Here is a 21,877-nt window from a genome sequence, read left to right as displayed (position 1 = left end):
CTGCTTTTCTGATCTCAGAATTTTTCTTACAAAATCTGTTGTGTTTCTCTGCATTCTCCCACCCTCTGTTGAACCAGCACTGCAAACTGCTTGACCCTAATGTAGTCTTTTTTTTTAAACTATTTATTGTTTTACAGACTGCATTTTGATTCATTGTACACAAATGGGGTACATCATCGTTTAATTTCTATGGTTGTGCACGATGTAGATTCATACCATTCATGTAATCATACATGTACAAAGGGTAATGATGTCTGTCCCATTCCACCATTTTTGAAACCCCTCCTCCCTCTCATTTCCCTTTACATAATCTTGTATCCAAATTTCTGCATCTCTAAGATACTTTGACGGCCCAATATTGTTTTAGTGAAATCCCTCCTTCACCAACCTCTCAAAGCAGTATTTGTGCTGCTTGAATCCCAGTTCATGAAACAAGGAATACAGCATTCCACTAGCGTCATCTTGAATTCCCCTGCATTGTTCATTTTTAAAAGCCTTTTTCATTTTGAGTGGTTTGTATTGTTTCACAATTGTTAGCACAAAAAAAACTGGTGTGAACACAAACTTCACAGATCAGCTCTTCATTCAGGAATGAAGTCTCATGCAGGAATGGATGAGGGGTGGGAATGGGGTGACACCACTGGACTCACTCTCCCGGTAGAGAATGGGCCACTGAATAAAGGAGGAAACTGGGTTTATATAGGTTATACTGAGAGGTGACTTAAGTAATGAACACTCTGCTTGGGCACTCAGAAATTTGGTGTCAGTCTTACTGGGTGAAATGGGAGGGGGTCTGAATCAGCAGTTTGAACATTCAGGAAATAGCTTTGTGAGAATTTGAAAATTTATTTTTACTGGGCAGTATTTTTACTTGAAGAAGAATGGAGGGTCTGGGGTTAGTGTTCAGTATTTATCTCTTTCCCTTCAGGGTACCATTGTACTTCCATTGGGAAAGGACTTATCTGGGGAAGGATCAATGCTTTGTACTCCTTTCTATGGGATTTTTCTGCCATTTGGCAGGAATACACTGGGAAAGGATCAATGCTATTAATGTACGGCTTTCTTTTTCACTCCCTTTTCTCAGGCCTCACTATTTTGGAGTTTTTCATTTTCTAAATCCAATAACAATGTTTGTCTGAGTATTTTTCCTCTCATGATTTGTAGTTCTAATCTCTTGAAGCTCAAATGATATAAATATGTACATGTGTGGACATATAGTTAATCTTTCCAAATATGTAGGAAAAAATTATATATTTTTTCAATATCCATTGTCTCCTGTGTCTATTCTCTTTAAGCTTTGAGTAAATTTCAATTATTTTTTCTCATTATGGGTAATTTTCCAGTTTTTTGAATGCTTCATTTTTTTATTAGATATCAGATATGGTAAATCTTATCTTGCTTGGTGCTAGGTATTCTTTTTCTGTTCATATGTTTGAGGTTTGTTCTGAGATGCAGATATGTTGAAGTAACTTGATCCCCATGACTTGGCATTTTAAGATTAAGATTTTGCATTAGTTTTTCTATGACCACTGTGACAAATTACAGCAAATTCAGTGGCTTAAAACAACACAAATTATCTTACATTTCTTTGGTTCCTAACTCCAAAATGGGTCTCTCTCAGTTAATATTAAAGTTTCTGTCTCCTGGAGGCTCTAGGTGAAATTCATTTCCTTAATTTCTAGGTCCCAGGGACTACCTACATAGCTTGGTTCATTATCCTCTTTTTCCAACTTCAAAACCAGCACATAGGTTAAGATCTTTTCATATCACAGCACTCAGATCTTCTTCCATTTATAGTTGGGTCCAACTGAATAATCCAAGGCAAACTATCCATTTCAAGCTAACCTCAATTCCATCTATAATCTTAGTTACACTTTGGCATATAAGCTAACCTAATCATAGATTTTGGGAATGAACACAAAGATATCTTTAAAGTGTCATTTTTATGTCTACTATCAGCATCAGTCTTGAGAGAAATGTTCCCTACTACTAATGGAAAACCCTTCTGTTATGTACTCCATGTTCTCAGCTTAGGCAGTTCAGTAGGCTGGAAATTCATAACTCAGAAATTTACAGTCATAACTCAGAAATATTCTCAGGGTAGTAAGCTGAGGCAATAAATTAAAGCGTCTACTTCATTTGTTTCCCATAATACAGAGGTCATCATTCTTCATTGCTTGGTATTTAATATCTATGGCAGTTTGAATGTATCTCCCAAAAAGTATGTTACAAAATTAAATTCCATTACAGTAAAATTAAGAGGTGATTAGGCCATGAAGATTCTGCCTCATTAATAGATTAAAACTGTTACTGTGAGAATGGGTTTATTATAGGAGTGAATTCCTTATAAAAGATTGAGTTCTACCCTCCACATGGGTTGACATAGTACAAAGGCCCTCATCAGATATTAGTCCCTTGTTCTTGACTTCCCAGTCTCCAGAACTGTAATAAATAAATGATTTATATGTGTATGTGTACGTATACATATATGGTGTATGTGTGTGTATACCTGGGATTGAATCTAGAGGTACTTAATCAGAACCATGTAACAAGCCATTTTTAAAATTTTTGAAACAGTTTTTACTAAGCTGCTTAGGACCTCACTAAGTTAGAGGCTCCTGGCCTTGAACTTGTGTTCTTCCTGCCTCAGCCTCCAGAGTTGCTGGGATTGCACATATGTATCACCATGCCTGGCTTCTTGGCAAATTTCTGAATCTTCAGTATTCTGTTACTGCTGCACAAAATAGACTAAGACAATGCCTGAAAACTACTTGTTCATATAATGTGAATGTTGTTTTTGGTAGCAGGGTAAATCTAGTTCATGTTATTCCATCTTGCCTAGAAATCTTCCTAGTAATTTTTGATTGGCTGTCAATCATAGTAGCTGTTTATGATGTTGAGAGTTGGACATTTTTTATTCTGACAGGTATCCTTGAGTTTTATTCTGGTATTCAGTTTGCTTCTTCAAAAATATTTTGGGAAGCTCTTTAGTTATAATACTCTACCTTACTTTAATTCTTGGAAAATATTTTGGAACCATATGCTTTAGTTGAGTCCCCTTGCTTTAGTCTTTATGAACTTAGCATCATACATCTTTAAGAGATTTTACTCTGCTTTTTATAAGTTTTTGTGGTGTCTCTTTACACTTCCCATATAGTGTCCTTTGGGGTAAAACCGGCTGCACATCTAAAGTCCCTCAAGTTTCCAACTCATGCTCTATTAGTTCATACTGCTAGGAGCTTTATTACCTTAACAGATATCCTCTGACTAGGCAAAGGTCATTCACAGTCCAGACACATAATTAGCAAATGGCCCCAGAGGATAAAATGACTGTTAATCTCAGTTCACCTTGGACAGTTCTACCTTTTCCCCTGAACTTTTAGTTCATCTAGTTGTAGTTGCTATCACAGTTCTCTGCTGCATCTGAAAATAAGATGCTACCCTCAGAATCCTCTGAGCTCAGACTAGCTCTTGATCTGGTGGATCTCTGGATTGTTAATTCCTTTTATTTCATCTGTAGATACTCTAACTGTAAATCACTCTCCCAGACAATCTACAGAATGCAACTCTATTAACTGGGGAAGAGAAACACCACCTTCAGGTTATCACAAACATTTCCAAACATTTGTGTATTTAAAATGTCCTTAGCCTGTCCACAAATTTCCAAACATTTGTGTATTTAAAATGTCCTTAGCAGTTCATCTTCAGTCAATTTAAGTGCCCTAGAGCCAGGGGATGTTAGGCAAAGGCAGGTGACACTCCATAACTACATATGTGTGGCTGATGGTTACCACAGAGGCCAGAGGGAAAGGGGAAGAGACATTCAGGATGTCCCTGAGCCACCCCTGTCATTGGTCCTTGTCACTGCTGGTGAGGCAGGGTAGGTTTAGAAGGGATAAAGCAAAAGGTCAAAAGTCAAGTAGACCAGAAAAAGATGCTTTAGAAAGCACAAGCCAATTCAAGTTTGGCCTTGATGGAATCATGGTGTCATTTTTTTCAGTAGCCAAAGAACCCAAGTCAATCTAATTTAGAAACCAATATATTTTCCTACTTTCACCCCCATACTGTATTATCCATAATAAATGTATCTCAGGTTAACACTTTGACCAGAGTATGCTGATACATAGCCTAAATATGACAGAAGATGGGTAAAAATTCAACTTCAGTTGGGCACGGTGGTGTATGCCTGTAATACTAGTTACTCAGGAGGCTAAGGCAAGTTTGAGGTCAAGCCTGGGAAACTTAGGAAGATCCTGTCTTGAAATTAAATAAAAATGCTGAGGTGGAGCTCAGGGGTAGAGTAATTGCCTAGCATGCACATGCCCTGGATCTGAACAATAGTAAAACACACCAGCACACACAATCCCAGTGAAACTTTTGTAGAAATGAGAAGCAGGTCAAAGAAAGACGTATTTGGTAAACATGGCATGATGACGCAGAGGATATAACATGGAATTAGGATAAGGAGACTGAATCTCAGTCCTTTCTGTTAATTACTAGCAATTTTGACCTTCTCTGACCCTTAGTTTATCTATAAAACTGGGGTTAAAAATAATAACTCACAAGGTAATTATAAAAGTTAAATTCAAAAATATATTTTTAAATTTTATATATTACCATATAATCTATTACAGTCATTCTACCAGTGATTTCCCTAATCTAGCTACACACATATAAGAAATAAAAGCAGTGTGCCATGCATGGTGGTGCATGGCTATAACCTCAATGACTTGGGAGGCTGAGGCAGGAGGATCATGAGTTCAAAGACAGTCTCAGAAACTTAGTGAGGCCCTGTTTCAAAATAAAAATAACACAAAAAGGGTTAGGGATGTGACTGGATCTTGATTCTCTTATTTGAAATCTTTGGAGATGGAGTCACTTAATCTGTATGCTCACAAACTTTTCCAGGTCATTCTGATCACGATCAGCTAAGTTTGACAGCCACAGAGCTATATAACTTTATTCTAAAGGCCTAAACCCAGAAATAAGAAGATAGAACAGAACAGAAATTTTTATCCCAGAATCTAAAATAGCAGAGAAAGTAAGGAGGACTCTAGAGCTAGAGGGGACAGGGCAAGTCTGGTCACATTCTCCTTTACCTACTATACAGGATAGAAGCAAGATTTTGGGTATATATGATAGTGGCACCTAAAAGTAGCTGAATTACACATTTAAAATGGGAGAAAGAAGTCTTACTATCACATTCAAGTGTTCTTTGAACTAGAAGCTAAACCTGACTTTTGGCAAATGATGTCTTACTACTATCAACACAAATAAGTAGGTGGTATAAAGGTCCTAGCCACCCAAAAAGAAACTGGGAAATAAAATAGACCATTCAATCAGTGGACAAGTCAGTTAGCTAGAACACAGACACAGTGAATGAAATTAAAAACAAATGACCCACTGACTAAAAAGTAATTTCTTCTTAACCATTACTGTCACCTTCGGGTAAAATGAAGTAGCTGGGCAAGTAACCACTGCACAACATGTTACCTCTAACCATTTATATTGCTGAGATGTGAAAAACCAAGGACACCACTTGCCTTAAAAGATAATGCATAGAGATGGATCAGCATAACATTGGTGGGCTCAGGAAGTAAGGCTGGATCACACTAAGAGACACAAAAAAAAATTTAAAATAATACATTAGTTGTATGGAAAAACCATCAGCTTACTCTTTCTTAGAACTTTCTGGGACTGTTAAGAACACCTTATCTTTATCTCCTTTCAATAGTGTATCTGCTCCAGTATGTATCAATAATACATTCTTATTACAGAAAATTTGGAAAATTCTCAGTTCATGGCAGAACCCTAAGCATCAAGATCTACTAATCTTAACACAGCTAAAACAAAATTCTTACCTACGACAACTATGGAAGATTTGCATTAAATGGCAAAAGTAATCTTAGTGAGAGTCAATGAGAATAAATACAGAAGTCAATTATATGCAAACAAAACTGGTAACTCTTTTGTATATCCCCAAATGATAAGTATTCCTTACCTCATGTTGGAATAGAAATCTCAGAAATTAGTTCTAGAATACACTGTGGTCCTGATTTTTTCAGGAACAGAGACAACTATAAGCTTTGATTTCAGTTCCTGAATAAGCTAACAAACCAGGCTTGATAAAAGTAGTCTTCAGTGCTATTCATATGTATATGATTTATAATCTCAATATACCTTTATAGTAATCCCAAACTCTAGGATTACTGAAATTTGGCCAAATTGATCCTACAGTTCCCCAGATCCTCCAACAATATTCTCAGGATACTTACAGAAATATTAATGTCCTTGTTAAGAATAAATTGGAGTAGGTGAGAAAGAAGGGTGGATGGGGATTTGAATCTCTATTCAGATCAAAATACATATATTTCTTGACCATAAGGACCAGGGGGTGAGCTGGAAATATCTAAAAGATATTTCCACAAACATGAGCAAAAGTACAAAAATTAGGGCAAAGCATAGAAAAATACATGGCCACTAATGTTAAATATATAAGTCATGGATTATAACTTTTAACCCATTGGGTCTACAAATGTCAAGTAGTGTAAGGAAAAAATTACCTAACATGGCAACAAGATTCCATGAAGAGGAGAGGGGTCATAGTCTTGAGGTAAGGAAAGAGCTACCCTATTTATCAGCTTTACAACCTTGGAAAATGCCTTTACCACAGCCAGTTTTCTCATCCATAAAAAGAAAAAGAATCCTTGCCCTATTTCCAATGTTATTGAGGAAACTAAAAAGATAATGGATATGAAGAGGCCTTGCAAACTTTCAAACAATGTGAACAAATTAGATTTCATTTTTCCCCTACCCAAGCAACACATAACAAGGTTACAAATTCTAAGATTTCCGATACTACAATGACTACAGAAGTAAGAACAAGAGCTATGTAATAGCCATTAGGGATATGCAAATCAAAACCACAGTAAGATGCCATTTCATACTCACTAGGATGGCTATCATTAAAATGACAAACTAATGAATACTGGCAAAGATGGAGAAGTTGGAACTTTAAAACTACAGAATTCCCATTGCCAGTGGGAATCTACAGTAGCATAGCCACATGGGAAAACAGTTCGGTATTTCTTCAAAGAGTTAAACAGAAAGCTACCATGTGACTCAACAATTACATTCCCAGGTATATATCCAAGATATATGTGTCCACATGAAAACTTGTATGTTAATGTTTATGGTACCAAAAAACAGAAACAATACAAATATCTATCAATAACAAATAAACAAAATGGTATGTCTATACCATGAAATATTCAGTCATAAATAAATACATGTTTCAATTTGGATGAATCCTGAAACATTTAGTTAAGTGAAAGAGTCTCACAAAAAATACCATGAATAGACAAATCCATAAAGACAGAAAGTAGACTTGTGGTTGATAGGAGTATGAGAAAGGAAGAAATGGAAAGTGACTGCAAATGAGTACAGGGTTTCTTCTGGGGATGATAAAAATTCTCTGGAACTAGTGGTAATGTTACACAACTCTGAATATACTAAAACTTATGAAACTCTACAGTTTAAAGGATAAATTTTGTGGTATGTAAATTACTTCAAAAATGGAAAAAATAATGCATAATAGAAGGAAAAATTTAACAATAAAGAAAACTGATTTTTGTTTAAAGATTTTAAAAAATGTTTTATAGTCTCCAGTGGAAGAGTATAATAGTTCATTTAAAGAACTGATTTCAGTTAAACATATATGAAGCAAAAGCAAAATTAATAAATACAGTGATATTATACAATGTCTTAAAAGCTTTCCAAAGCACATCCAGCTATTATGTCATGTAATCCACAGAACACTGCTGGAAGTACACAGAATAGTTTTTTTTATTTCCTTTTCATCATCATAATCATCCAAAAAAATACAAATTGGTTAAGTAACTAGCTACACTAAACTTAGTTCAAATTAAAACCTAATAAAAATGTATTCTAAAGCTTACCTGAATGGATTGGGAAATTAGGTGAGAGAGGGAAGTGAGAGAGAAATATCAAAAGTATGCTAGTCTTCTCTCTGTATAGTTATGATTGACTATTTTTCACTTGTTGCTTTGCCAGAATCATATAATACAAAAATGTTGTTACCAGTGGCCTCATAATTTAATTTGGTATCTTTAAACCCTTTTAAATCTCTGCCCACCAGTCAAAAAGAATGTCTAGGTAACTTTGAGAGCTTATATAATGAAAATAATATCATCCAAAATTTTCTAAATAATTGTTATACTATGCAGTTTTAGAAACAACATGTCATCCTTATGCCCTGTGATTACTAATATGTTCCACTTCAGGACTTGTGATTGCTGAGAAACACTGAGTCTAATCCCTGATTTTACCGTTATGGAATACAGAGCCAAAATTATTGAGGGCCTCATCCACAATGGTAAAACTACTTGATAGCAGAGGTGGGTTTTGAATTCAAAGCGAGAAGAATATTCAGTGTAAATACAGTGCACAGTTCCTTAGACAGGCACAGCTCTTACTGTAAAGTAGCAAAACAGTAATTATGAATGTGGTTTGGAGAATATTTGTATTACTGACACAGTAAATTAAGTAGAGATGAAGATCTTGAAAAAAATACTATTATATGAAACAAAAGGAGCTGGGGATATAGCTCAGCTGATAGTGTGGCCTCGCAAGTACAAGGCCCTGGGTTCAATCTTCAGCACTGCAAGAAAAAAAAGTATATAGAGATCTTTTCCAATACCAGGGAATTTTTTAAATAAAAAAAATTACAAAATTTTGATTATATGCAAAAGAATTGCCTGATATTTTGTGTGTGGTTGTTGTTTTTTAAGCTACTTTTCCCCAATGACTACTATACTTATAGGGTCTCATAAAGCTACAGAACTGCCAACTGATTTATCAAACTGGCAGATTAAGCTGAGGCAGCTTAGTAAGACAAGCAAGGCACATCTAGTCTCTGCTGGGTGATACAACCAGAGGTCAATGGAAAACTTGAAATATTACTAGAAAGAGTTTTCAAATAATAGGCTATAGCCCACTATTGGGCTGTAAAAAATACAATACCAGCCATGTGCTGCGGCACACACCTGTAGTCCCAGTGACCCAGAAGGCTGAGGCAGGAGGATCTCAAGTTCAAGGCCAGTCACAGCAATTTAGTGAGACCCTGTTTCAAAATAAAAGGGGTTGTGGTTACAGCTTAGTTGGTAGAGGATCTCTGAGTTCAACTTCAGTACCCAAATAAATAAATAAATATTTTAAAAAACAGAAAAGAATACATCACAAGGAATAAAGGCAAATGTTATACCACATATTACACTTCTGTATATCTGTGTATGTGTGTATTGGGCTGCAATGCAAAATAAATGTCTTACTGTAGATACTTGGTTAAAAAGTTAAAGTACACTAGACTGAGACTTTTTTGGTATAAAGAATAGGATCTAAATGTTTATATAAGAAATATGTGCACATATATAAATGATTCAGAAGATTCCTGAGAAGAAATGGAAATAAAAAACAAAATTAAAAATTACTTTCAAGAAGGAAATTTAAAAATAACTTCTGTGTTAGAAGAAAGACAAGGCAAAAGAGAGCAAATATTATAAAATTACCTCAACAAGATGTCTCACAGTTTTCCATGAATCTAGTTTTAAAGCATCAAACACCTCAAAATCGGATTTCTTGACATGGGTCAAATTGGTCATCATGCCAACCTGATTGGTAACCATAAGCAGAAACAATAAGCTGAAACAATAAGCAGAAAGAAATTCTTGAGTTCCCTTTTCAAATCCCTCTCTTCCACCCATCCTCCTCTCTGCATCTATTAAAGGTTACAAATGATCACACTTGGCATCTCTATCTTTTGTTGAGAGGAATCCCTTAGGGTAAGGGAACTGTTACCATCAATTCAGAGAGCAATGATAGTTAAAATGAGGCTGCTAAGTCATGGTGACCTTTGGAGATCAAAGCCTTACCTCTGATGGTCATGAGCACACTGTCCAACCTCAAAAAACTTGTATTGGTTCTCTATCAGCAGGAAGATCCAAGATGGCAATGAAGTCATTATGGCTGTAGAAGAAAACATAAGGTCAGAGAAGTTCCTTAAAGAAGACAGAATATAGAAAACCAAGTGGTAATTATAGTATTATTCCAATGACTTCCTATATCCCTAAGCCACTGTGTCCCTTGTGTAAAAAATAATGTATACATCCAATCTCTTTATCTATATCATCTTGGACATATGTTTCCAATCCTTCCAACAACTTTGTTTCTTTCTTTTTTTTTTTTTTTTTTTTTTTGCAGTACTGGGGATCGAACTCAGGGCCTTGTGCTTGCAAGACAAGCACTCTACCAGCTGAGCCATCTCCCCAGCCCCAACTTTGTTTCTTAAACCAATGCCTAGAATAAAATAGTCAATGATCTCCCAAAATGGTTCATCTTGGTATAACTATTTTGCTCTAGCAGATCCCTCACAAGTAAAAGCACCTTAACAGATTTGGGATATAGGAGTCCTTAAGGTACTTTCCATATTTTGGTGAGTCCTTACTGGAAAATGACCTATCTGGTTATCTGGGCCATTCTACTAATCAGTTAATTCATCATTGCTCTGCAAGTACCACATAACACTACCACCTCAAATTTTATGGTGCATTTTGCTTTAGTGCAGAAGTCACAGACAGATTCTGTCAGTTACAGGCTTCCTCCAAGCATAGAAAAGACCTGTGTAACACCATCCTAAAGAATACACCCACAAAGCTATTATAAATTCTCTTGAGGTAATGATATTCTAAGTGGTAATGCATCTGACTCACAATGAGGTTAAAAAATAATGCCATAGATACTAAGTGGTCACAGAATAGGACATATTCCAAAGAAAGCATCTAGAGAATGGAGATGGGAAGTCTAACCTGTTCACTTCTATTAGAAAGGATAACAGGTCAGGCTCTATTCCTGGACCCCTCAGACTCAACCAAGACACTTATCTTCACCTCTTATTCAGTAGAATCTTGGTGATCCAGTTAGTGAAAGACCTAGAAATGAAGATCTCCTTGCCTCCTTCAGACCAGTGGATAACAGTAGGCTGGGCCTGCTGGGTGGGCTTTATGGAGTCATCAAATCCTGCTGCCATGATACAAACTCTTGGTCCCCAGGGAGCTGTAAGAAGGAGTAGGTTATCCATAGAATAAATTGTGACTCAAGAATTCTTAAAAAGATCATTCTCCTTCTTAGAGTAGAGAGAGGTGCTAGGCCTCAGCTAAGGAAATAAGCCTTAAAATTAGAATAAATCAGATTTTTAGAAACCATAGGAAAACAACTAATCTTGAACCAAAACTGATCAAATGGCTAATGTGCAAGTGCTGCATAAATCATAGTCTAACTTTTGAGTTTGCATATATTACTTACCCTTTCAGAGCCTCAAGATTGCCCTTAAAAAAGGAGAAAGGAAAAAGAAAACCCTACTCCCTACTGCCAGTTTAATTCATAGGCAGGCAATTATAACACACTTCTGAGTACCTCTTAAGAGAGAAAAAAATGAAAACAAAAGATGGCTATATTTTTAAAAATTATGTCAGGTATATATTTTTCACAAGCAACTATAAACAGATCGCAATCATCAACTGTAAAGAAAGTTGCAGATACCAAACTTCATAAAAAATTACAAACTCTATTTTAGCCAATAAGTTACACAAAGAAGAGACATAAAATTTAATATTAAAGGTCTGGGGAAGTAGCTCAGTGCCAGAGCACTTGCCTAGCCTATGCAAGGTACCGGGTTCAAGCCCCAGAACCACAGATTAATCAGTTAATTAATTAAAATTTAAAGAAAGGACATTGATTTTATAAAATGGAGAAATAATATGTGGGAAAGTAGCTTAGTGGTAGAGGACTTGGCCTAGCTAGTGAGAGACAGTACTAGAACCAAAAATGGTTATGAAATCATACTTGCTCACCTATGACAGGTTTATTCTACTTGAGGTATAGGAATGCAAATTTTAGCACCTCAAAAGCAAAAGACAATAAAAACATTTTCCTTGATCAAAAACAATGATATAATCAAAATATATAATCAAATAAAGTTTGCAGGATTCTGAAAAATATTAACTCCTTATTTTTTTTTTTATTAGCATCCCTTTAGACCACTAATTGGCAAACTGCAGCCAGTAAGCCAGGTGCTTTCATAAAGTTTTTACTGAAAATTACCTACACTCATTTATATGCCTATTATCTACAGCTGTTTTCATGCCACCATGGAAGCAGTTGTGAAAGACTGTATTATCTACATAGTGTAAAATATTTACCATGTTGTCTCTTACAGAAAATATTTGCTAAGCCTTCCCTTAAACTGGTAACAGATAAAAAGGACATTACACTGTTAAGTAAAGATATTACCAAACAAAATAAATTGCATTAAAAAAAAAGACCAGCTAATTTACTTAGAATTTTTTTGTGTGTGGTGGTGGTGGGAATGGAAAAGTCTATTTTCCATACTGTCTCTCGCTATTCCTCAAAACTACAGTCTGAGAAACCAGGCACATGATCTAAAATAAAATTCAAGGTCTGGGGATGTAGCTCGATGATAGAGCACTTGCCTAGAATGCATGAGACCTTGGGTTCCAGTCCCAGAAGCACAGATTAATTACTTAATTAACTGAAAATATCACCGACTGTGGTAACAATTGTGCGGGTATTTATCGGAGATGGACTGAAAATAAACTACTTTTTCTATATTCACTAATTTATAGAGGAAGAGAGACTTTGAGAGAAAGATAGGCTTTGCTTAGAGGAAGAGACACTTTGCTTATCAGGAAGAGAGACTTTGCTTAGATGAAGAGAAACTTTGCTGAGAGGAAGTTTTAGAGAAAGACAGGTTTGCTGTGCTTTCTTAAAGGTCTGTTTCTTCTTAGAGGTGTGTCCTGCATCCTGTGAACTAAAGGGTGCAACCTAGAGGTGTGTTCTCAGTTCGCTCTACGATCTGCCTTCTGCCACTGCCTACTGCTTCTTACTGCTAGCTGCTTCTCTTCTCTGCTAGCTGCTGCCTTTCTCTGTTAGCTGCTGCTTTTCTCTGCTAGCTGCTGCTTCTAGCTGCTTCTTCTTACTGCTGCTTCTGCTTACTGCTGCTTCTTCTCTCTTCTAGCTGCTGCTGCTTACTGCTGCTAATTGCCTTCCGCCTACTGCCCACTTATATTCCCTCCAGGAGGTGGAGGGTGGGGCCATGCCAGTTGAGATCAGGCGAGGAGCCAGCTGCCCTATACAGCAAAGGTTAAAGCTAGCAGACACAAGCAGGAACACTCGGGAACACCTGTGCCCACATTGTGTGCATGGACTTAATTGAATATGGCCAATGATAAATCACCTGAGTGTGCTTATGTTAATTAACCTCCTCACTGCCAATATGATCAAAGCAACCTCTGGCTGGCCATCAGGCACCATCCCAGCCCAGCCCACATGGCACAGCCCCCAACATGAAAAAAAACTAAAGAGGATTTTACAATATTACAAGGAATTAGCATAAGAGAAAATCTAGTATCCATATTCTAAAAGCAATGCATTCTGTCTAACAGGCTGCATTAGACAGGAATTTTGCATATGCCTAAGAATAACCTAAGATTCTGATTCAGACATAGGATCTGGGAATCTATTTTTAAAATCATCCCAGATAACATTGTGATTATGTTAAAACAGAGAAAAAAAACCTCATCTTTTGAGGTACATTATAATTTGTTATGACATCTGGAATTTGCTTCAAAAAATTGGTGGAAAAAAATTGGTGGAGGAATAGTAGTTTAGGGTATGGATGATATACATTCATTCATGCTTTGATCAATCTCTAAACTTGGTGAGAGGTACACAGAGTTCATTATGCTGTTCTCCCTACTTTGTGAATGATTCAAATTTTCCGTATTTAAACAAATCTCAGGTGATTCCAATACATAAATAAGATTGAGAACCACTGAATTAGTCTGCTGAAAAAGGATGGCATCCAATGGAGGCCTCACTGCCACTGTTTCTATCAATTATTTTACAACTTAGGATTTTTCATTTAGAATCTGAAAGACACAAACTACTAATGCTCCAACATTTGGAGCAAAGACCTTCCACTTATGACATGACATTTCTGTGGTAGGATTGAATGTAGCTGACTAGAAAAAAGGTTGATTACTTTAAGTAAAAGGGCAGAACCACTGATAAAAGAGGCAAAGCAACAATTAACATAGTTTGAAGAGGCTTTAGTAAAATACGGAGGGAAGAAAAGGGTCAGTCAAAAATCCTTAGATTTGGGTGGGAGTATAAGAATTATATGAACCATTTTCTTGTTTTCCAAATGGCAAGATTGGAGGGAGGGAAAGAATGATTCAGAATAGGCCCCAATTCACACAGAACAATTTGGCTATAATTCAGGACACCAACATGGTTTGACAAATACAATGTACTTAAATCCTGAGTCATTGATGTAGTAAAGGGGGTAAAAAGACAATGAGGTTGATCACCTTGGGAAAGTTTTAAAGAAGTAAATACAGATAGCTGGGTAGACAGACCACATGATGAGGAAGAAGTTCTGAAGTGGGAGAGGAAAGAAAGGAATGGAGAAAAAGCTTCATGAAATGCCCCTTTCAACCACTCTTATTTCTCCCTCTATGATGATGTTCTCAATTGGGATCCAAAAAAATAAACCATAACATCCAAATTCCATGCACTACTGCTGTGGCAAATAAAACTAATTTCTCTATAAAGCCTCAAACATATCCCCCAATTGCCTCAATCCCTCCATTTTTCTATTTCAGCCCTGAACAGCCTACTACAAAGAATTAAATGTATTTATGCTGACACTTCTAAGTTTTTAGAAACATTAGGATGGTAATCACATTGCTCTCAGTTCCATCTGCCTTTTCTGTTAGGTGGGGAACACAATTGACCTCTTCCTGTAACTCTTTCGATTGAAAGCAAGGTTTCCAAGGAAGTGATAAATTGTTGCTTTTAGGCTAAGGAAAAATTTTGAAGGACTACTGTGGAGTGGAGCTATCTGAAAATCACTGGCTCTCCCACTTGAGAAGTTGGCCTGAAAGCACAGCTTGCCTGAAAGCACAGTCACCACAACTACAAAATAAAGGACAAAACTGAACAGTCAATTAAATGATGCCCTTTATTGATCTCCAAGTCTAGGCACAAGTATTCTAGTTAACAAGTGGTGGGGGCTTACAGCCATGCCAAAGGGGAAAAGAACCTAAAGAGCAGAGTTCCTAAAAGAGCAAAAAGGATGCATACAGAAAATTCTAGGAAAAAAATCACTTAGCCATTTCAAGGAAAACGTAAGCAACTGAGCTAGGGCCAGTAGCTCAAACAATCTAACCCCTCAAGTTTTCCACCAAAGCTCACAACCTATAAATTGTTAGAAGAACCAAGGATGGTGAGGGAGGGGGAAATGTCCATGGTTTCTGCCCTAAATATGTGGCTCAAGGCTTGGTCAAACCATTAAGAAAACAAGAATTTCACGTGTGCCTTATATTGAGGCGGCACCACAAGAAGAATTTACAATCCAACGTCTCCCTTCCCGGAAAATCCCTTTAATTAAGAAAAAAAAAATTCTTGTAACCCAGTTTAGTGTGATGAACAGGAGCCAAGGAAAGGAGGAGGAGTCCGGAAACCAAGTATCAGCTGCACCACCACGGTAGGGGGCGCGGAGATGAGTACCTTGGAGCCCGGCAGGCTGAAGATGCCTGGGTCGCTGACGCTCCCTACCAAGATATTGAGCTCCTTTCCTGGGGCATGGCTGTGTCGCCCTCCACGCTGCAGCCTTAGTGCCATGATGCTCCCCAGACACCCATTTGCTAGTGGTGTTTTCCATGGCTGCAGCTAGATTCTGGGGCCACTTGGTGCGGAGAGCTACACTGGTGGGGAACAAACACCCCAGCAGCCATGTCAGGGGCACACCGCCCCGCCTCTGTGCCTGGGGACTGGGGAAGGGAATCTCTGCCGCAGGAAACCGTGCCTCCTGGTCCCCAACCTCCCGGCCTACAGGGACTCCCACAAGCCCCCTGGGTGTCCCGCCGCCTGGACTCTGGAAAACCGCCCTCGGGACTGTCCCTCAGTACCTAGCCCACTCGCGCACCCCCATCACCTCCAGTGATGCGCTCCCTCTTCCTGGGACCACGGGCTCATTGGCCATTGGGCAGGCAAGGCCACCAATAAAGTTATTGAAATTGAAGCCGCACCCCTGGCCAGGGATCTGGGGTTCCTCCTAAAATGGCTACAAGGCCCATTGCGGGAGGCCACGCCTGCCCACTCCTGCCGCCTCCTACAATGGCTCCCTGGCCCGCTGGCCTCTCTAGCTGCCACCACCTTGATGGTGGGTGCACACAGCCTCCAGCGCCTCATGGGAGCACTGTACAGGGACCGCCCCATGGGGACGCCATTCCCGAAGCACCAGAACTGTGGGCCCCCCCACTGCCTGGCGAGTGGACAGCTCAGAGGACGCCAGGGGCTCAGTGCCACAGGACTGGTATAGCTTTCTCTATGGCTGCCTCACTGGCCTCAGGTGTGCCGAAACATTTTGTGAGCCGTGTTTCTCTGAGAGGTGACCAGGAGAGGAATAATACAATGGACTTCATCTCCAGGCAGAGGGAATTAGACGTCAAGGTTCGAGGCTGATACTGTGCAGAGCCACAGAAAGGACTAGTCAGTCCGAATTTGGGTCCTGGGGAATAATTTGAGATGGAGTGTCTAATATTAGATAGACCCTGACAAATTAGTGAATTATTAGAGGAAGGAGAATGCTCTTATAAGCTAAGAAATAGCATTTTTGCAATGATTAACTCCAGAAAAAATAAACTCCAAGAGAAAGAGCAATAAAAAAGATAACATTAGAAGGCACACAAAATGTATAAAAATGTCACAGACAATTCTAGGGTTGGGAGGAGTCCAAGATTTTATGTTAATGGGACTTATTGTTCCCTATGAGCAACCTTTATTACTCAATATGTGTTATATATACAGACCAGCAGCATTCATGTATCACCTGGGAGCTTGTTACAATCTAAGCAGGATCCGAGGTCCCATCCTCATGTACAGAACCAGAATCTGCTTTTTTTTTTTATTGTAAACAAATGGGATACATCTTGTTTCTCTGTACATGAAGTAGAGACATACCATTTGTGTAATCATTCATTTACATAGGGTAATAGTTTTTGACTCATTCTGTTTTTTTCCCTTCCCCCCACCCCTCTCACCCCTCCCATCCTTCTTTTCCCTCTATACAGTCCCTCCTTCCTCCATTCTTCCACCCCTTCCACCCCCCATTATGTATCATCATCCACTTATTAGTGAGATCATTTGTCCTTTGGTTTTTTGAGATTGGCTCATCTCTCTTAGCATGATATTCTCCAACTTCATCCATTTGCCTACAAATGCCATAATTTTATTATACTTTATGTACTTTATGGCTGAGAAATATTCCATTGTGTGTGTGTATATATATATATATATATATATATATATATATTTGCAGTTTCTTTATCCATTCATCAATTGAGGGGCATCAATTCACAATCTGGCCATTGTGAATTGAGCAGGTATGAATATTAATGTGGCTATGTCTCTGTAGTATGCTGACTTTAAGTCCTTTGGGTATAGGCCAAGGAGTGGAATACCTGGGTCAAATGGTGATTCCATTCCAAGTTTTCTAAGGAATCTCCACACTGCTTTCCAGAGTGGCTGCACTAATTGGCAGTCCCACCAGCAATGTATAAGTGTACCTTTTTCCCCACATTCTTGCCAACACCTATTGTTGCTTGTATTCTTGATAATTGCCATTCTAATTGGGGTGAGATGGAATGTTAGGGTAGTTTTGATTTGCATTTCTCTTATTACTAGAGATGTTGAACATTTTTTCATATATCTGTTGATTGCTAGTAGATCTGTGAAGTGTGTGTTCATCTCATTTGCCAATTTGTTGGTTGGATTATTTGTATTCTTGGTGTAGAGTTTTTTGTAGAATTTGCATTTTAACAAGTGTATTTGAAAGTGTGAGAATCACTGCTTTGACAGCTGATAACAGCACAGATCCAGATTTGATCCCTTTTCATATTCTGCACACAATGTGTAGAGAGAAAGATTTCAGTAGACATTTGCTGAGTGAAGAGTACAGGAATACTGCTCACTACATTTATTACAAGATATGCCACTTAGGGGTAGTGATGGAGAAGGTAGCCAAACCTGGGGAACGCCAAGTCACACAGGCCATGGTTTCTGAGTGAGCATCACTGTTTGTTGTAAAGTCCGTTCTTATATTATGAAGTTAAAAAATCTGCTTAATATACACTGCACCCCCCCATTCTTTGTTCTGTTTCTTCATGAACTCATCTTCTTGCTGTTGATCAGAAACAGTTTAAGGGAAGAGGTGCAATTTTACCACAACTGCTTGCTCACCCCTCCAAATTCTTGACTGCCTGAGTACCTCCTTTTGGTTATCCTTACTTTTTCCCCCTCTCACCTTCAATTCCTTTGTCTTTCCCTGGGGACTGACTGGGGATTGAACCCAGGGCTTATGTGCATGTGAGGCAAGCACTCTACCAACTGAGCTATATCCTGAGCCTTGCTTCTGTTCTCTTAGAGGAAAAAAAGCAGCAGCAAGGTGATTAGTTGACTGAGGAGAGGAGATAAGTATTTGATGTTTGAACAGGTAGGAGGTGTGAAATAATCAAGTAGAATAGTAGGATAGAGAATTGACTAGAAAATCTAAGTGTTAATGGAAGATTGTACTGAAGGTCTAGGTATGTTTGGTGGTTATGAATTTAAGACAAGCCAATTCACCATACTGGTATTTTTGTCTTACCATATTTAGTTTTTTGGGTGTAGGCATATACCAAGGTAAAGTTTATACAAGCAGGTATGGAGAAGGGCAACAAAGGAGTTGAGAGTGCATCGCAGGGTGGGATTATAATGCTGGGTGGTGGATTTTAAACCTGTTGGTCTGGGAAATGAAGAGCAGATTGATGGAGGACCCAGTGGAGTCAAAGAACTGACTGATGGCAGTATGTACCAGGGGGGATGAGCTTAGTAGGTAAGAGATGGTTTGGAGAATAGGATGTTTGACATTGAGATTTCAGTGATGTTGCTTTTATTAGCATGGCCTTAAATATGACCATAGGTGTAGGTAAGTGAGATGATCATAAAATCTTTGGAATAAGGTTACAGAACTGAAAAATGAGATGACAGAGAGCAGTAAAGGCCCACTTTAATATTTATTCCCTCTTCCTTTTCAATAAACTTGGTATGTTATCTTTCTGTATACAGATACATTTCTTAACTTCCCTGGTAGCTAGATATGTGATTACATTCTTCCAGTGAGATCTAAGTGGAAATTCTATATGGAACTTCTGTTAAATCTCCTTAAAAGAAAGGGTATGTCCTTACATTTCTCCTCCCTTTTGTGTGACTGTTCATTGAATGGCTGAAATCCAGCAGTAACCTTGGACCGTGAGGAAGCTAAGAATAGTACAGCAGAAAAAAAGAATTAAGGAGCTGTTATATATCAGGCCTGTCTACCTCTGGACTTTTTTATATGAGAGGAAAATAAGCTTCAGTCCTGTTTACATCATTTTATGGGGCTTTTCTGTTATATAGCCAAACCTAATCCTAACTGATATGTTGGGTTGATGAAAGTTATAACCTAGATACTAAAGTCTACTGCAGGAGTAGTTATGTTTACAAAGAAAGGTACAAAGCTTGATACTAAAATATTTACAGAATGAAGGGGAGTAAATGGGTCTGAAAATAACTACAATGAGGAGAGGTTGTGGCCAGTACTTCAAAGGAGCAGGATCAGCATAAAAAGCAAAGTGGGGTATACGTTTTCTTCATTCCTCATGCTGCCTAGAGTTTCTCATTGCTGTTTCTATTTACTTTATCAAATCCTCCTGCTCAGTTAGATTATGTTTTATTAGATCAACTTAATTCGAGAGTAATCAGGTAAACACATAGTAATAGAAATGAATGGTATAGTTAATGTTCTTCCTCTAAGAAAATTTTACTAGATTGTAACTCTGGGTCAAATCCTGAATCAAATAAATACCTTTCTTTTTTTTAAGTAATTTTTAATTTTGAAATAGTTTTTGATTTAAGAAAAGTTGCAAAAGTATTTCAAAGTTCTTGGCTATACCACACCTAGTTTTCCTTATTGTTTACACATTATTATGGTACATTTGTCACAACTCATAAAACAACATTGACACATTATTATTAATCAAAATGCCTACTTTATTTATATTCACCTATTTTTAAAATTGATCTTCTCTTTATTCCAGAATATCCACTACATTTTTATGACAGATCTCCTTAGGCTCCTCTATACTGTGACAGTTGCTAAAAATTTCCTTGCTTTTGATGGCCTTGAAAGTTCTGAGGTGGTCAGGTAGTTTGTAGAATATTCCTCAACTTGAGATTATTGATATTTTAATCATGGTTAAACTGGGTTATGGTTTAGGGGAGGAATACCACAGAAGTAAGTGACCTTCTTGTCATATCATTTCAAGGGTACATACTGTCAGTATGACTTATCACATTGAGGTTAATCTTGATCACCTAGCTGTAGTGGTATTTTTCAAATTTTTCTATTGCAGTCACTTTTTCATCGTTTTCATACTGTAACTTTTGGAAGGAAGTCAATCTATGCAGCCCATTTAAGAGGTAGAAAATTGAATTCCATCTCCTTGAGAAGAAACTATATAAATTCAGAATTCTTTTGTATGGGAGAGTTGTCTGTTTTATATAATTTGTTAATTTATTCATTTATTTATTTAATCATTTATTTATATCACTATAGACTCATGTATTTTTGTCTTATATTCTAATACTAGCTTATCTATTTTATTGTTCAAATTTTTCACTATATGATGGCTCTGGTGTCCCTTTGACATATGCTTATTCAGTTTCTGTTTTGAGTACTTTCTTACTCTCTGGCATTACAAGAATGCATTTTTCTTTGGTAACCAGATTTAATACAATTGGAAAAATTTTACATAAATGTATATAAATACATGTATATGATATTAATATAAAGAGCAAAATATGAAAGTAGAATATTAATACATATGCATCAATAACTAAGGCTTTGCATCTTGAGTTGTTTTGAGTGAAATATTCTATTCACATCTTGCTTTCAGCTTGGTTGAGAAAGAGTGATAATTTCATTGTTGGTAGCCTTACATAATACAAATCAAATAAATTTAAAAATAAACACTTTAAAGAGGATATTGGGGTGTTATTAGTAATAATTAGGAATTATTAGAGGATTATTAATTCAATACATTTACATTCTAAAACAGAGGTAAGTTTATATTATAAAAGGAGAAAATTTAAGAGAACTTCAATTAAGTTGAATAAGAATAATCTGCAGATCAATAAATACTAGTTCTACTTTAATTGATGACAAATTCCCTGTATCATAAATATTACAGAAGGAAAAAGAGCTAAGAAATAATATCAACTTTCAGTACTTTAGTTCTTGAAAAGGTGAAATTACAGGCAGCTGTCCAAATAATTATGTGAGGGCTGGGGATATAGCTCAGTTGGTACAGTGCTTGCCTTGCAAGCGCAAGGCACTTGGTTCAATCCCCAGCACCACAAAAACAAAATAACAACAACAATAACAAAAAAAACAAATAATTATGTTATTAAGAAGTTTTAGCTCTCACATTTCTAATTCTCTTATATACATTTGTATTTGTTGGATGTCCTTTTAGTTGTTCAAATTTATCCTGGATTTAAAAATTGGCAGCAATCCAAACTTATAAACATGTTGCACAATAGCTATTAGTGAATATACACTTGACTGGTACTTTCAGCACCTTTCCCTATGGAGTTCATTGTGCTTGACAGCTGACAATTTCTTATGAACTAGAACAAG

At 37.3% G+C, this 21,877-nt stretch overlaps 1 long non-coding RNA gene and 1 pseudogene across 2 annotated transcripts in view; one reads left to right on the top strand and one right to left on the bottom strand.

Annotated features, from left to right (window-relative positions):
• The window catches only part of LOC306643036, a 514,834-nt gene that overhangs the window by 112,211 nt on the left and 380,746 nt on the right, over nucleotides 1–21,877 (top strand). The gene's annotated exons all lie outside the window — the stretch shown is intronic.
• Nucleotides 5,336–15,820, bottom strand: LOC306642574 (5'-AMP-activated protein kinase subunit beta-2-like; annotated as a pseudogene). Its single transcript has 6 exons — nucleotides 15,667–15,820; nucleotides 10,965–11,130; nucleotides 9,951–10,044; nucleotides 9,588–9,720; nucleotides 5,544–5,612; nucleotides 5,336–5,359 (listed from the first exon to the last, which is right to left on the bottom strand). The product of its transcript is annotated as a 5'-AMP-activated protein kinase subunit beta-2-like (transcript).

The sequence above is a fragment of the Sciurus vulgaris genome (assembly GCF_902686455.1).
Source record: "Sciurus vulgaris genome assembly, chromosome: 13".
Taxonomy (NCBI): Eukaryota; Metazoa; Chordata; class Mammalia; order Rodentia; family Sciuridae; genus Sciurus; species Sciurus vulgaris.
Note: the sequence above shows the minus strand (reverse complement) of the source record. Positions and strands in the feature narration are given on the sequence as shown.